The sequence below is a fragment of the Aotus nancymaae genome, unplaced genomic scaffold (genome assembly GCF_030222135.1).
Source record: "Aotus nancymaae isolate 86718 unplaced genomic scaffold, 86718_ANA_hifiasm-v0.15.2.pri h1tg000021l, whole genome shotgun sequence".
In the NCBI taxonomy this organism is placed as follows: domain Eukaryota; kingdom Metazoa; phylum Chordata; class Mammalia; order Primates; family Aotidae; genus Aotus; species Aotus nancymaae.
Genome location: NW_026988433.1, coordinates 30,872,279 through 30,888,974, shown reverse-complemented (window position 1 = coordinate 30,888,974; position 16,696 = coordinate 30,872,279). Strand labels below are relative to the sequence as shown.

Sequence of the window (16,696 nt, the reverse complement as noted above, 5' to 3'; positions counted from 1 at the left end):
GTTCACACCACTGTCTTTCTAGTTTAATTTGGAAATGAATTGACGAGCATATGACAAACCCAGTCATTATAACTCTTATTATAGAATGCTCTAGAGAGTTCATTAACCTGAATCTCTTTTATATTTACCTTCTACCAGTACTGCCTGATGAAGGGAAGGACTTGGGGATTTTTTTGAGCCATTCTGAGCAAACACCATCTTTAGAATATTTTCCCATGAAGGTGGCTTCTATCATTCTCATTTGCAAAACCTTTGCTCTTTCCTCACATTTGAAAGAAACCCAGCATGACTGTTGTAATTTTTTCATGTAAATTACAAATATTTAGAATCCCTGTCAAAGGAGTGAAAAAAAAAGCAGATGGTTTCCTTTATGTTGGCCCCAAAAATACCGCATTAGAAAATAGAGAGTATTTTCAAGAGTTGTCAAAAGATATTTCAAGGAAATAAACATTTGTTGAATGCAAACAAGAACAGATATGGCATTTAAAAATATTAATTTAGAGCTAAGGAGTCTGAGGGTCAGAGATGATGAGTGGTGTGTATAAGGTCACAGAGTGAATTTGCAGCCATGTCAGAATCTGACCTCAGTTCTCTCAAGTCCCAATCTGATGCACTTCCTGTGCTCTAGAAAGCACTACTCCAGATTTATTGCAAAGATGGCCATATTCCTTTGGGCCTCCCCATATCCACATCCTTCTCAATATGACTTTGCAGTTCCTTTCATCTCAAGGTAGACTATTTCCCCACTTCTTGAATCTGGGCTGGTCTTGTGATTTGCTTTGGCCAATGAAATGTGGTAGAAATGATGGTATACCACTTCTGAGCATAGGCCTCAAGAGACCTGTGAACTTCTGCTTGCCCTACTGTAAACTTACTACCACTATATGGACAAGTCTAGGTTCTTAGTCTGTTTCTTCTGCTGTTGAAAATACCTGAGACTGGGTAATTTATAAAAAATAGAAATTTATTCTTCACAGTTCTGGAGGTTGGGAAGTCCAAGACCAAGGTGTCAGCTGGTTTGGCGCCTGGTGATGGGCCAGTCTCTGCTTCCAGAATGGTGCCTTGAACACTGCTTCCTCTAAATGGGATGAATTCTGTGTCCTCACATGGTGAAACAGATGGAGGCAGAAAAGGGGCAAATAGCTCCCTTGCACTTCTTTTATAAGATAATTAATCTCATTCATGAGGGCTCTGCCTTTATGACTTAATCACCTCCTAAAGATTCCACCTCTTAATACTATCACATTGATGATTAAGTTTCAACATATGGACTTTTGGGGGACACATTCATGACATAGCACTAGGCTATACTTAGAAGATAAAAATTCATGGAGAGGATCCCAGTGATTCCAGTCAAAGCCATCCTAAACTAGCCAACAACCAGTCGTCCACCACAGATGAGAGAGCTTACCCCACATTGCCAGAGCTTACAGATGATCATGAGTGAGGCTTGAGTGAGCACAGCTGAGACTAGAAAAGGCCAGCTGACTCATGAGCAGTCACAAATACTCGTTGTTTTAAGCAGAATTGAGCAAACCTTTACTTTTAAAGGATCCTATAGTACATAATACAGGTGCATGCAGCATAGGCTCTGTTGTAACTCTCCTCTGCTGCTGTAGTGCCAAAAAATAGCCATAGGTGATACGTAAATGAACAGACATGGTGGTGTCCAAATAAAACGTATTCACAAAAACTGGCATCTGGACCACAGGCTATAGTTTTCCAACCCCTGATTTTAAGGAGTTGAGTTTTGGGTGATTTGTTTTACAACAAGAACTAACCGATACGCCACTTGATTCTGAGTTGATATCCCAAATAAAGAAAAACATCAGAGTTAATACCAAGTAATGTATTTGCAAAAATAAAAGGAAGTAGCAAGAGGAAGATATATCCATTTGCTTGAAGTTTACACCTTAGCTGCCTTTAAAGTTTATACCTTAGCTGCCTTTACAACATTTTGTTTGCAGACTGGGTATATTGTCATAGAACTGCTATTTCAATCTTTACAAATAATATTTCATGAGGCTAGCCACACTTCTAGCAGAAAAGAAGTTATTCTGGTTGCAAACTCAGTTTACAAGCTTCTGAATTCAGATTTCAATTCCATTGAAACGGATTTCAAATATTCCTGGAAAGCTTTTAAAGCCAAATTCATCAGCCTCTGCTTAGTTCTCCTCATTCTCACTATCTCCATCGCAGTTAGTGCTTCTGACTTCAGCCTCCTTGAAACTCCCTTCTCTTTTGGCTTGTGTACTGCTTCTAGTTCATTTCTTTTGTCTCTGGTCTACCAGCAGGAGCTCCGTATTCAGAGCTGCTCTCCTCCTTGCATATTTCAGTCCTGGGCCACTTTTTCTAGTGGGTCTTGGTCAGGCATATATATCAGAAACCTCTATGTAATTTATTTAAAACTTGGAAGCATAATAGCTATTATTGGCAAAAGCTCTTCAGGTGATTTTGAAGAACACTTCTGTAGCAGAGAGTAGTTTTCAAATATGGCTCCAAAATATCTCCTATCCCACATCCCCTTCTGCAGTGTGACTGTGCCACTCCCATATCAAGAGAGAGATAAAATCTAGGCCGGCCAGGCTGCCTTTGCTCTGCACCACATGCTCACTGTGGTGGGCCCTGTGCCAAGGCAGTGGCTGCAGCAGCTGGCAGTGCTAGTCCTGGTCCCGGTGCTAGCCTGGGGGGCCGATCCACTATGGCAGGAGGAGGATCGGCCTACCTCTTTGGCTGTGAAGGGAGTGGGGCTTGATGTCATCTCTGGAAAGGAGTTTTGTGGACAAAGAGCCACCTACAATGCCTTGACCAGGAAGGACTCCACTAGAGGGGTAGCCAAGATGTCCTTGGATCATGCAGACCTCACCTGTGACACACCACAGGTCTCATAGCTAAGAAGTTGGATTTTGTGGATGGTGTCTTCACCAGTGTGTACAAAGCCAAATACCCCATTGTTAGCTACAGGGCTCTGACAATTCTCAAGGAGTTTGGCAGCCCTAACCTGGACTTCAAGTTTGAAGACCAGCCCCATTTTGACAACGAGGAAAGGTTCTGAGTTCCATCTGCAGGAGCAGGTTCTTGGGAGTATGAGGGAGGAAGACACTCCAGCACTAAACATCCTGCAAAACAGGCTGCATAAAACTTCTGAGTTACCTAGGTTTGAATAAAACAGATGCTTAATCTGGAAGAAAAAAAAAGAGATAAAGTCTATTTCTCAACCTCTTGAATATGGTTGAGGCCTGTGACATCTTTGGCCAATAGAATGTGATAGAAATGACTGTGCTAGTTCTAGACATAGCCCTTTATTGGTCTGGTAGCTTTCACCTCCTACCTCTTGTAAGAAGTGTGATTATCTTGAGACAACCATGGTATGAGAAAACCAGGCCATATGAAGCAGCTGCTAAGGATGAGATCCCATGTGTGAGTGGAGAATCCATCTGGGAAGTGGATCCTTCAGGCCCAGCCACTGTCATGTGGAACAAAAGTACCTAGCTACACCTTTTCCAAATGCCTGACCCACAAAATCATGAACAAAATAAATGGTTGTGTTATGTCATTAAGCTCTGGGGTAGTTTATTACTCAATAATAGGTAAACTAGACGAACCCTGAAGAACCTGGCCAGGTACAGTGGCTCAGGTCTGTAATCCCACCACTTTGGGAGGCTGAGGAGGGTGGATCACCTGAGGTCAGGAGTTGGAGACCAGCCTGGCCAACATGGTGAAACACTGTCTCTATTAAAAATACAAAATTAGTGAGGTGTGGTGTCCTGTGCCTGTAATCCCAGCTACTCTGGAGGCTGAGGCAAAAGAATCACTTGAACCTGGGAGGTGGAGGTTGCAGTGAGCCGAGATTGCACCACTGCACTCCAGCCTGGGTAACAGAGCAAGACTCCATCTCTCTCTCTCTCTATATATATATAGAGAGAGAGAACCACTGAAGAACCTGTATTTTCTACCTGGCCTTACCCTGTTAAGAACCAGTAACATCCTATACTGCTGCCCACCTGGCCTATATGGATTAAGCCACCCTCCATGAGCTGACACTTCAGAAATCTTAATCTTACCTCTTTTATGAGCTCTACACCAGGTATTTTTATAGACGTCCTGCTGGTACCTCAAATGCAATACATCTGTTGCTAAACTGAACACATCAGCTCCCTTTTTAAAAAAGTCCTGTCCCCTTTTGCAATTAATTGTCCCATTGTCTACCAAGTTACCCTTGGAATAATTTTTCATTCTCCTCTTTCACCTGGAGCAGCCAATTAAGTCACAAAGTTCTATTTGCCTTTTTCCTTCTATCCTTTTTGTCATTATCTTAATTATGACCTTATCATCTCTCAGCTGCATTATGGCAGTGGTCTCTCTGTCTTTTATTCTTTAGTGCATCTTCCACACAATGGCCAGAATGAGCTTTCTAAAACATGAGCTTTCTCACATTATTTCCCTCCTTCAAAAGCAGCAATAGTTCCTGAATGCTTACCAAGAACATCTCACACTTAGTGTGGCAGGCAACATCCTCCATTATTGAGTGGCAAAGTAACTTCTCTACCTATCACCCATTACCTCCTTATCACAACATAACTCTCAGCTACCTGGTCTACTAGCTGCCTTTCCCTGACTCTGGGCTTCTATACAGACTCTTTCCTCAGTCTGAAATGCCTCTGCATTCTTTCTTCACGTGTAGAATTTTTTTGATTATCTCAAAGCCCAGTTCAATTTTAATGTTTTTCTGGATGTGTTTTCTGATTGCTCTTTTCCTTAGGGCTGCCACACATACCTGTGCAGGTGTGTACCACACAACTCTAAAGAGAGCCATTCATAATTACAATGTAAGTTGCACCTCCTAGAGTTGTACAACATACAACTTATAACAAGCTCCAGTCACAAGTAATTATTTTGTTCTCTGTACTCCTTCAATACAGTTCTTTATTTTTTTCCCTAAAAATACATTTATAACACTCACTATATGCCAGGCAGTGACAAAAGATCACAGACACAAATATGAATATTATCAAGTATTGGCCTCAAGAGGCTTAAAGTTAGAGCAGTAGACATATAATTGGATGTTACATATATACATACACATGTATGCTACATATATACATACATATAATGTATATTACAAAAATCTTTCACCTTTATTTTGTCCTTACTTTTGTCTTCTCTGTATCAGTGTTGGTTGAGAGCTCTATTTTAGCGCAAAAAAAAATTTTTTTTTTTTTTTGAGACGGAGTCTCGCTCTGTTGCCCAGGCTAGAGTGCAGTGGCGTGATCTTGGCTCACTGCAACCTCCTTCTCCCGTTCAGGTGATTCTCGTGTGTGTGTGTGTGTGTGTGTGTGTGTATGTGTGTAAGCATCCTACATATATGAAGGATAAATTATAAAAATTGTTCATATGTTCAGGAACAAAGGACATATTTTCTAAAATTATGTCAGAAGAGTCAGAAGAGGATCTTTCAACCCAAATGAATCATTTCACAATCGAAGTGACAGACTCAAAGAGGTGAAATGACTTGTCAAAGGCAAACAACTAGGAAATAGTTGAGCCAGGACTTAAATCTTAATCTGGATTTCCAGTCCAATGCTTTCACCAACTTCTTACTAGTCGAGTTATTCCATGATGCCATTGAATAGGGCTTCTTGGAGGTCTTAGTTCCATTTTACAGGTGATAAAAATGAGGCCCAGAGAATGATAATGATGGCTTCCATCCCTCAACCACCTACCTCATGCCAGGCATTGTTCGAAGCACTCTCTTCTATAATCTTCACCACAGCCCTATGAGATGGGAAATGAGGAAGAGGAAGCTAAGTGACTGGTTCAAGATCCCATATGTAGTAAGCAATAGAGCAAGAATTGACACCAAGGCTGCCTGGCATCAATGCACATGATCTTCATTACTGCATTATACTAGCAGATTGGATTTCTGCTCTTATTCTTTTTGTTAAAATATGATGCACATTGGCTGGGCACGGTGGCTCATGCCTGTGATCCCAACACTTTGTGGGGGCCAAGGCAGGTGGATCACTTGAGGTCAGGAGTTCGAGACCAGCATGGCCAACATGATGAAACCTCGTCTCTATTAAACATACAAAAATTATCTGGGCGTGGTGCCACACACCTGTAATCCCAGCTACTTGGGAGGCTGAAGCAGGAGAATCGCTTGAACTCAGGAGGCGGAGGTTGCAGTGAGCTGAGACTGCGCTACTGCACCCCAGCCTGGGTGACAGAGTGAAACTCCGTTACACACACATACACACACACACACAGAAAGATGATGTATATTATGTCAAAACTCTGCTGGTGAGAAGCATAAATTATTCTGTCTACAGGCACATCTGCTGAGAGTACAAGTATTATTTTATAGATGAGAACATTTGCTTGAGTGCTTACTACGTGTCAGAGTTCTGCACCTGTACACATGACCTCAGGTAAAGCATGCAGCACGATGCTGGCCCACAAAATATCAATGAAACAAAAGCTGATCATTTGAAAAGATAAACAAAGTTGACAAACCTTCAGTCAGACTAAGAAAAAAGGGAAAAGACCCAAATAAATAAAATCAGAGATGAAAAATGAGACATTATAACTGATACCACAGAAATTCAAAGGATCGTTAGAGACTATTATGAACAACTATATGCCAATAAATTGGAAAATCTAGAATAAATGAATAAATCCTTGGATACATACAACCTACTAATACTGAGCCATGAAGAAATCCAAGACCTGAATAGAGCAATAACATGTAATGAGATAAAAGCAGTAATAAAAAGCCTCCTATCAAAGAAATGCCCAGGACGTGATGGCTTCACTGCTGAATTCCATCAAACATTTAAAGAACTAATATTAATCCTACTCAAAGTATTCCAAAAAATTAAGGGCAAAAGAATACTTCCAAACTCATTCTACAAAGCCAGTATTGCCTTGATATCAAAACCAAACAAAGACACAACAAAAGAGAGAAAACTAAAGAACAATATCTCTGATAAACATAAAGGCAAAAATCCTCAACAAAATACTAGAAAACTAATTTCAACAACACATTTTAAAGATCATTCATCATGATCAAGTGGGATTCATCCCAGGAATTCAAAGGTGATTCAACATATGCAAATCAGTTAATGTGATACGTCATATCAACAGAATAAAGGACAAAAACCAGATGATCATTTCAATTGATGCCAAAAACACATTCAATGAAATCCAACATCTCTTGATAATAAAAACTCTCTCAAAAAATAGAAAGAACATACCTCAACATGAGATAAGTCATATGCAAAAAACCTATAGCTAGTATCATACTGAATAGGCAAAAACTGAAAGCCTTTCCTCTAAGATCTAGAACAAGACAAGGATGCCCATTTTTACCACTGTTATTCAACATAGTACTGGAAGTCCTAGTGGGAGCAATTAGACAAAATAAAGAAATAAAGGGTATTTAAATTGAAAAGGAAAAAGTCAAATTATCATTGTTTGCAGAGATATCTTACATTTAGAAAAACCTAAAGACTTCACTGAATACATCGATTAGAACTGATAAACAATTCAGTGAAGTTGCAGGATACAAAGTCAATATACAAAAATCAGTAGCATTTCAATATGCCAAGAGATAACAATCTGAAAAAGAAACAAAGAAAGTAATCTCATTTACAATAGCTACAAATAAACTACAATACCTAGTATTAGACCTGGGGCGGTGGCTCATGCCTGTAATCCCAGCACTCAGGGAGGCTGAGGCAGGTGGATCACGTGAGGTCAGGAGTTCAAGGCCTATCTGGCCAAAATTGTGAAATCCCATCTCTACTAATATATATATATATACACATACATAATTAGCTGGGCATGGTGGTATGTTTCTATAGTCCCAGCTACTTGGGAGGCTGAGGCAGGAGAGTCACTTGAACCCAGGAGGTGGATGTTGCAGTGAGCCAAGATCGTGCCACTGCACTCTGGCGTGGGCAACAGAGAACAGCTCCACATCAAAAACAAAACAAAACAAAACAAACAAACAAAAACACCAAAAAACTAGTATTAAATACCTAGTAGTAAAATACCTTTTTCATCAAACAAGTTAAAAATCTCTACAATAAAAACTATAAAATAATGACAAAAGAAATTGAAGAGGACACAGAAAAACGGAAAAGATATTCCATGTTCATGGTTTGGAAGAATCAATGTTAAAATATCCATACTACCCAAAGCAATCTACAGAGTCAATGCAATCCCTGCCAAAATACCAAGGACATACTTCACAGAAACAGAAAAAATAATCCTAAATTTTATATGGAACCACAAAAGACCCAGAATAGTCAAAGCCATCCTGAGCAAAAAGAACAAAATTGGAGGAATCACTTTACCTGACTGTAATACAAAGAATACTTCCAAACTCATTCTACAAAGCCAGTATTGCCCTGATACTAAAACCAAACAAAGACACAACAAAAGAGAGAAAACTAAAGGTCAATATAATACAAAGCTATAGTGACCAAAACAGCATGGTACTGGCATAAAACAGACAAATAGACGAATGGAGTCAAATAGAGAACACAGAAAGAAATCCATACATCTACAACTAGCTCATTTGCAAAGTATCAAGAACATACTCTGGGGAAAGTACAGCTTCTTTAATAAATGGTGCTTGAAAAACTCGGTATCCATATGCAGAAGAATAAAATTAGACTGTCTCTTTTCATGTATAAAATCAATCATATAGATTAAAGCCTTAAATCTAAGACCCGAAACTATAAAAATACTAGAAGAAAACGTTGGGAAACACTTCAGGACATTGGTCTGGGCAAAGATTTTTTGAGTAAGACCTTAAAAGCACAGTTAACCAAAGCAAACAAAACAAAACAAAAAAGACAAATGGGATCACATTAAAGTAAAAGCTTGCACACATCAAAGGAAACAATCAACAAAGTGAAGCGGCAACCCACAAACTGTGAGAAAATAGGTGCAGACTGTCTATCTGACAAAGGATTAATAACCAGAATATATGAGGAGCTCAAACAACTCAATAGAATAAAAATAAGAATAATTCTTCCCCCCACCCTGAGACAGAATTTCGCGCTTTCGCCTGGGCAGGAGTGAAGTGGCACGATCTCAGCTCACTGCAACTTCCATCTCTTGGGTTCAACTGATGCTCCTGCCTCAGCCTCCTGAATAGAGACGGGTTTCACCACATTTGGCCAGGCTGGTCTCAAACTCCTGACCTCAGGTAAATGTAAATTGGTACAGCTTCTATGGAGAATAGTATAGCATTTTAAAAAACAAAAATAATACTACCATATGACCCCATATGACCCAGAATTCCCACTACTGTGTATATATCCAAAAGAAAGAAAATCAGTATCTCAAAGAGATTTCTGTACTCTCAGCACTATTCACAAGAGCCAAGATATGAAATCAACCTAAGTGTACATCAGTGGATTAATGGATAAAGAAAATGTGATCCTTATACACTATGGAATATTACTCAGCCATAATAAAGTAAGATTCTGTCATTTGCAACAACATGGATGGAACTAGAGGAAATTATGTTGAGTGAAATAAGCCAGGCACAGAAAAACAAATATTGCATGTGGGAGCTAAAAATAAAAAAGGTAACTTATGGAGATGGAGAGTAGAAGGATGGTTGGTTACCAGAGGCTGGGAAGAGTAGCAGGGAGGGGTGGATAAAGTGGAACTTGTTAATAAATACAAAAATATACTTAGATAAAATCAATAAGAGCTAGTATTCAGTAGCACAATAGGGTGACTATAGTTAACAATAATTTATTGTATATTTAAAAATAACTTAAAAGTGGAATTGAAATGTTTCTAACACAAATAAATGATAAATAGTTGAGGTGATGAATGCCCCAATTACCTGATTTGATCACACATTGTATGCTGGTATCAAAACATCTCATGTACTCATAAATACATACATCAATTATGTACTCATGAAAATAAATAAATTAGCTTAAAATGCTGGCTTTTAATAGATCTTCAATATAATAAAATGGTAAGCAGTAGGAATAAATAAGTAATGCTAGAAAGAACCAAGAAACTTTTAAGGAGTGGGGCTGCTGATAGCAATATTTCTTTATCTGTATTTGGACAAATATGTTTGTGTTTTTGCAAGGTTGGGTTTGCTTTATTTAAATATAAACAGCAAGTGTCTACATAAACTTACACACACCTGTTAGAAAGAGGACAAGTTTTGCAGAATTATATATCAGTCAAAAAAAGTTATTGTGTAATATAATTTACCTGTCTGTTTAAGCCATCCCATTGCAAAGCATGGACACAGTCCTTGTGAATAAAAAGCAGACTAAAACAATTTTCACTTTCAAGTCAATTCTTTTAAAAAGGAATAAAACAGTGAAATCACAAAGTTTCTTTATTCTCTTCCACCATATGGGTCTCTTTGAGGTTTAGTAATATTATAAATAAAGCAGCTCTGAGATGAAATATGAAACAGTGAACAATTTAGAAACATTTTGAAGGAGCAAGTATTATATCCTAGTGTTGCCAGGCTTTCAGCATAAGTAAGATAGAAAACAGAGCGAGAACTCTCATTTGTTCTATCAAGAAAGCATAAATATTGGGTTCTTATTAAGACAATCTCTTGCAGCTGTACACCAACTCTCAACTATTAAAAAGAATCTCAAATTCCCAGGGAAACAAAAATTAATTTCGATCATATAAACTTACTGTGTTCATATATATATATATATATATATATATATATAAACTTATTGTGCTTTATGCCAAATATTTTCTCACCAAGGAGTTTGGAACAAAAATTTTTAGAGAGAGAGTCAGTTCACCTATTACACCATTATAAATATTTGAATGACCTCCAGCAACTTTGCTTAGAAAATTTCATCATCTGTATAACATGCCAGTGACAGCACAGCATTAGTGTCAATACATTTCATTATTTGGCAAGATAACCACTCATAGCAATAGATTGAAATTCTGATTGTCATTTTCACATATTTCAGTTTCACCACAGCACATTGGACGGTTGTTCTTGCCTTTTCTTTCCCTCTTGGCAAGATACTCATTTGTCAGATTATATTAAAAATTTGTTTTATCTGTTAAAGCTGAGAGAGTGAGCTAAGTGATACTGTTTTAATCCCAAATCAGTATGTGTAGTCAGGTCTTGAAATAATTCCAATCACTGTAGCCCTTGTTCATATTTTAGATGGATAATAATGCTATTGTGTTGTTTTCCTCGGAACTCATTTTATGTATTCCATTTGAAGGAATTATAGTGACAATTGATCACATAGCCTAAACAAGGAAATGGATGTGATATTCATTTTCTGAGTTTTACAAGAATCTTCACTGGAAAAGTGAAACATTATATATATATTTGCTTAAGTTCGGAGAAATAGAGTAGAGGTGTACTTCTCAAATTTTAGTGTGCTTTAGAATCTCCTGGAGTGGTGATTAAAATAGACTTGTAGGTCTCATAGCCAGAGATTCTGATTCAGTAGTCCTGGGTAGAATTTGGGACTTTGGGACAAATTCTCAGTTGATGCTAATGTTGCCAATTCAAGAACCATCCTTTGAAAACCAATAAAATAAAATGGAGTGGTCAATAGCAACGGCTTTGCCGTTAAACAATCTTGGGTTTAAATCCTGCTTTCTTGTTTAAAGATTTATTAATTTGAGGTAATTTATTTAAACTATTTTTAAGCCTTTGTTTCTCATTTGCTCGATAGGGGTTTTGTATGTATTAGATAAAATAATGTCTGTCCAGCACTATATCAAGATAATAAATGATAGCCACAGTTATTAAAAATGAGATAATCACTTTTACTGGGATCTGTCTGGTTGACCATGCAGTGCTTCTGTTTCATATCTGGGTGTATTTGACAAATTATTTGTCAGTTATATCTAGATAGGAGTTACTTGATTAGTGGGTTAGCAACTATTCAAGACTTGAATTGCTCAGGTGGGCCCCAAAACACTTAAATATTTTTATCTTTGAGCCCTCCTTAAACAGGAACCACAACTAAATACCATACTAAAATTTTGTTTGGTTCTGTCTTTTAAATTATTTTCCGTGTAAATTTATAGTTCCACAGTCATATGTCTTCTTACGAATGATTTTTTTAAATGAACATCGGTTTATTTTCAAAATCAAACTCGAGTCTTTGGAGACTAATATCCTTTCTCTCCATATTTTGTTATTAAGAGGCTTGGTGTTCTGCCAAGGCAACATATTAATAAATTTAAGCTTGAGATTTTCATTGTCATGTGAATGTTGAAATTGGCCCTCAATTACACAAAGCAGCCAATTCAACAGGATACGTGAATTGGATTTATAACGAACACGTTTGTGAAGAATTACTTTTAAATCCCTGATTTTGTGGTTTACTTCTAATTCATTCAAAAAACATGATCCAGCAGTCAAAAAAATCTCAGCCAATTCAGATCAAGTTTATTTTGGGAAATACATGATTTTACTTTAGTCAAGTGTTAATAAATAAATTTGTTTTACATTCAATCACTTATCCAGTTGTTCATTTAATACTAAATCCCATCTTGCTGGTAGGCACTAGGCTAGACACTAAGGAAAACACCGCATCCTCCCAGAGCCTATAGTCTTGTGAAAAAGGTAAAAGTACAGTTATTAGAATCTCATTTTAACAGGCTGATAAATCTCCAGTCCTTATCAGTTGTCAAGTGTTGGAAAAATGTTTGTGTTCATATCCAATTACCCATGAATCTATTAACCATCACCCAAAACTTCACATACTTCATGAGGTGGTATCGTCTAGATGTGGTATCCTCCAGGGTATCTAGCCAAAGGAGAACTTTACATTTCCTATGGTTGTGTTTGTAAAATGAACATAGAGATGGCAAATCAAGTCAGTTCTGTTGCTTGCAATTAGCTGTCACTTAAACTCTCTAGCAAAATGATGTGATTGAAGAAAATAGCATATCTGTACATCAAACTTGATTTTGGGGGATTTTCATACAATGCAGGAATTTACATTCACGTGATCTGTTATGAAATGAATGTTTGTGTTCTCTAAAAATGTATATATTGAAGCCTTAACCCCTAATACGATGGTATTTGGCAATGGGGCCTTTGGTAGGTAATTAGGGCTAGAAAAAATCATGAGGGTTGGGGCCTTTATGATGGGATTCGTGCCTTTTTAAGAAGAAACACCAGAGCTTGCTCTGCCTTGCTCCACCATGTGAGGACATGGTGAGAAGACTGCCATCTGCAAATCAGGAAGAGAGACCTCACCAGAAGTTGAATTGGTTGGCATCTTGATCTTGGACTTCCCAGCCTCCAGAATGGTGAGAAATAAATGTCTGAAGTTTAAGCCACACAGTCTATGGATTTTGTTATGGCAGCCCTAGCCAACTAAGACATGATCTCGGAAAGACCACAGGGATTTATACAAAATTATGGAAAAGTTCTAAACTTATATTATACCCAAATGGGGCCCCTTAGCCCTAGTCTGCCAGGGTGGCTCTTTACTATTCCCCGAATACAATTTGCTCTTTCTTGCCTCTGCTATATATTTCTCCTGTGCTGTTTTATTTGCCCAAAATGCCCTCCCCAAATCTTCCACTTCTGGCTGAGAGGCTCATCTTTAAGAAATCTTTTTTGATTAGCCCTAGTCCTTTCCTAAACAATCCTTCATTACAAACTTCGTGTTTCACCATGCATACACACATATCTAACTCTATTTTGTCCTTATGTTGACTCAAGGCTGTAGGTCTTATCTCTTCAAGTAGACCCTGAGCATTCACAAAACAAGCCCAGATCTAGAATTTTAAAATCTTTTGTGTCGTCCATTGGCTCTTTTAGAGTATTGTGCAAATAAAATGGGAATCAAACTTATTGAATGAAAATTGAACTGGATGCCAAGAGCCAACAAATGTTTTAAGGCAAATGAATCAAGTAATACAGGGAAGTACAATAAAACCCTGACTCGAGGTGCGTGGTGGGATGAGAGTTGTTCTGGATAAGTGAGTTTAATGGATGGCTGAGGATTTATCTTTTTGTTTTTACTTTTAATTGTTTTACTTTTAATTGTCTTGGATGGAAACATTTCCAATATAGCAATCTTAACTGTCTTCTCAAATAGTGCATTATGAACATGACCCAGCCAGAGGACTTGGGGTTGTCATTAAAGGGAATAACCCTGAGAAGCCCTCAGGCCCCACTGAGGTCTGCAGAACTGTTTGTCCCTAGTCTAAATGGCTGCAGATTGCTGTGTTTTTATTGTTGTTTTGTTTTTTTGGCTCTTCTGAGTCCTCCCTTGCCGCTGTCCATCTCACTGATGTCCGTGTGAATGTGCCATTTCTATTCCCTGATCCTAATTTGCTGCTTCTCATCTAAAATGAGTTTGGAAATCAGATGTCCAAGCTCACGGTGGTTATTGTCATGATTATTATTGTTAGAAATGTGTGTAAACTGAGAGAAAAGGGCTCTGTGTGTGAGGGCTTGCCAGAGTCTCCATGGCCATGGCCAAACTGGGCAAGAGTCAAACACATCTATGTTGTGAACGCCTAGTCTGTCTCCTCTGAAGCCTTTTAAATTTATTTTCTATTCTTACTTTTACGTTCTGAAAATAAAACTTCCTGGATATATTTGTTTCAGATAAATTCAGTCAGGTATTCAACAAATAATCATTGAGTGCTTACAAAGTGTAAGATACACGCTAGGCACTGTATCATGACTCTCTAAAATGAATATTCTATATCTTTCTCACTATTTTCTATATTGCATTAGCACATCATAAATACTCAATAAATATTTGTTGAACAAATGAAATGAACCTTATAATTTGAGCAGTGATGAGATACACACCACACACACAAACAAGCTTACAATGTAACTACAGAGCAAGTCATCATAGAGATACAACTAAATTCTACACAAAGACCAAAAGATTATTTTCTGCTGAAAATTCCAGAAGGACTGCCTAGAAGAGATAGTAGCTTCGACTGGGACTTGAAGGATGGCATCATATTTCAATCAGCGAGAAGTTAGGGAAGTAAGAAAGGGTGAGAACACTGCAGACAAGCCCCAGATGCTAGAATGGGTAGGATGTATTTGGAAGTTGATCAGTACATTTTGGCTGGAGTGCCTGTAGGCAAGTAGGAGAAGATCACATTATAATATTATATTGGGGTCAGAGCATGGATGGGCCTTAACTACCAGGCTAAAGAATTTGGACAGTGTTTATTAGGTGATGGGAAGGAGCTGAGGGTTTTTGAGCTGGGAGGCAACATGCTTAGATCTGGGCCTTAGAAACATCACATTGGTAGAAGTTGAAATTTAGGAGTTGAAGAGAAACAGGGCTAGAGGTGATTCCAAGGGTATAGGTGAGAAGTGATATGGGCGTGAACTAGAATGCTAGCAGTGGTAACAGAAAGGAGTAGCAATTGCCAGTGATGCCGTAGAGGTAGATTAAGAAAACTTGGCAATGTATTTGTTGCCAGGAGTGACACACAGGGACACATTGAGTGTAACTCCAAGTAATGTCCTTTTGATAGACAGTCCACAAGAACAGGTTTTAGAGAGATAGTGATGAGTTTGATCTGGAATATGCTTAGGTATGAGAGTGAACTGTTGATAGCTCTGCTGTAAAAACATGAATGAAGGAAGGGTGCGGTGGCTCATGCCTGTAATTCCAGCACTTTGGGGGCTGAGGCAAGCAGATCACTTGAGGTCAGGAGTTCAAGGCCAGCCTGGCCAACATGGCGTAACCCAGTATCTACTAAAAATACAAAAATTAGCTGGGTTTGGTGGCGCATGTCTGTAATTGCAGCTATTCAGGAGGCTGAGACTTGAGAATTGCTTGAACTGGGGAGGTAGAGGTTGCAGTGAGCTGAGATCACATCATTGCACTCCAGCCTGGGTGACAAAAGTGAGACTCTGTCTTAAAAAATTAAATAAATGAAATGAAATAGGCTGGGCATGGTGCCTCACACCTGTAATCCCAGCACTTTGGGAGGCCGAGTTGGGTGGATCACTTGAGGTCAGGACTTCGAGACCAGCCTGGCCAACATGGTGAAACCCCATCTCTACTAAAAATACAAAAATTAGCTGCTCATGGTGGTGGGTGCCTATAATCCCAGCTACTCAGGAAGCTGAGGCAGGAAAATCGCTTGAGCCTGGAAGGCAGAGGCTTCAGTGAATTGAGATTTTGCCACTGCACTCCAGCCTGGGTGAGAATGAGACTCCATCTCAAAAATAAATAAAAATAAAATAAATTAAATTAAATAATAAAAACATGAATGGAAAACGACATTGAAAAATACTAAAGAGAGAATTAATACTCACAAAATGAGTGCTTATGTGGATTCAGGCTATAAAAAGTGTTAGAAGATCCAAGTCTCATTTTTAGTCCCTTTTTGATATGACTATGCTAAAAAGTATTAATTATTCAATTTGCTTCCAACTGAACCTTTAAAATAAAGCTTTTACTTGTTTTTCTGAGAGACTACTCTTGATAAGACCAAAGCACTAGTGCTCTTCAAAGTCTGAGCATTTTTGGACTTGCTCATGGAAGTAGTAGTAGATCCTTTTGTCAGAAACAAAAGTGTTTTCGGATTAGCAAGGAAACTCACCATGGAGTAAGTAGGGAAGTTAAGACACTGCATTGGATTTCCATTTTTTCTAGAAGCATATTTTTCATAGTAAAAAGAAACATTTACTTTATTTTAATAA

The 16,696-nt window shown here is 38.2% G+C and overlaps 1 protein-coding gene across 1 annotated transcript in view; it reads right to left on the bottom strand.

The window, feature by feature from the left end:
• WASHC3 (WASH complex subunit 3) overlaps nt 1-16,696 on the bottom strand; it is a 105,389-nt gene that overhangs the window by 9,971 nt on the left and 78,722 nt on the right. The window lies entirely within an intron of this gene.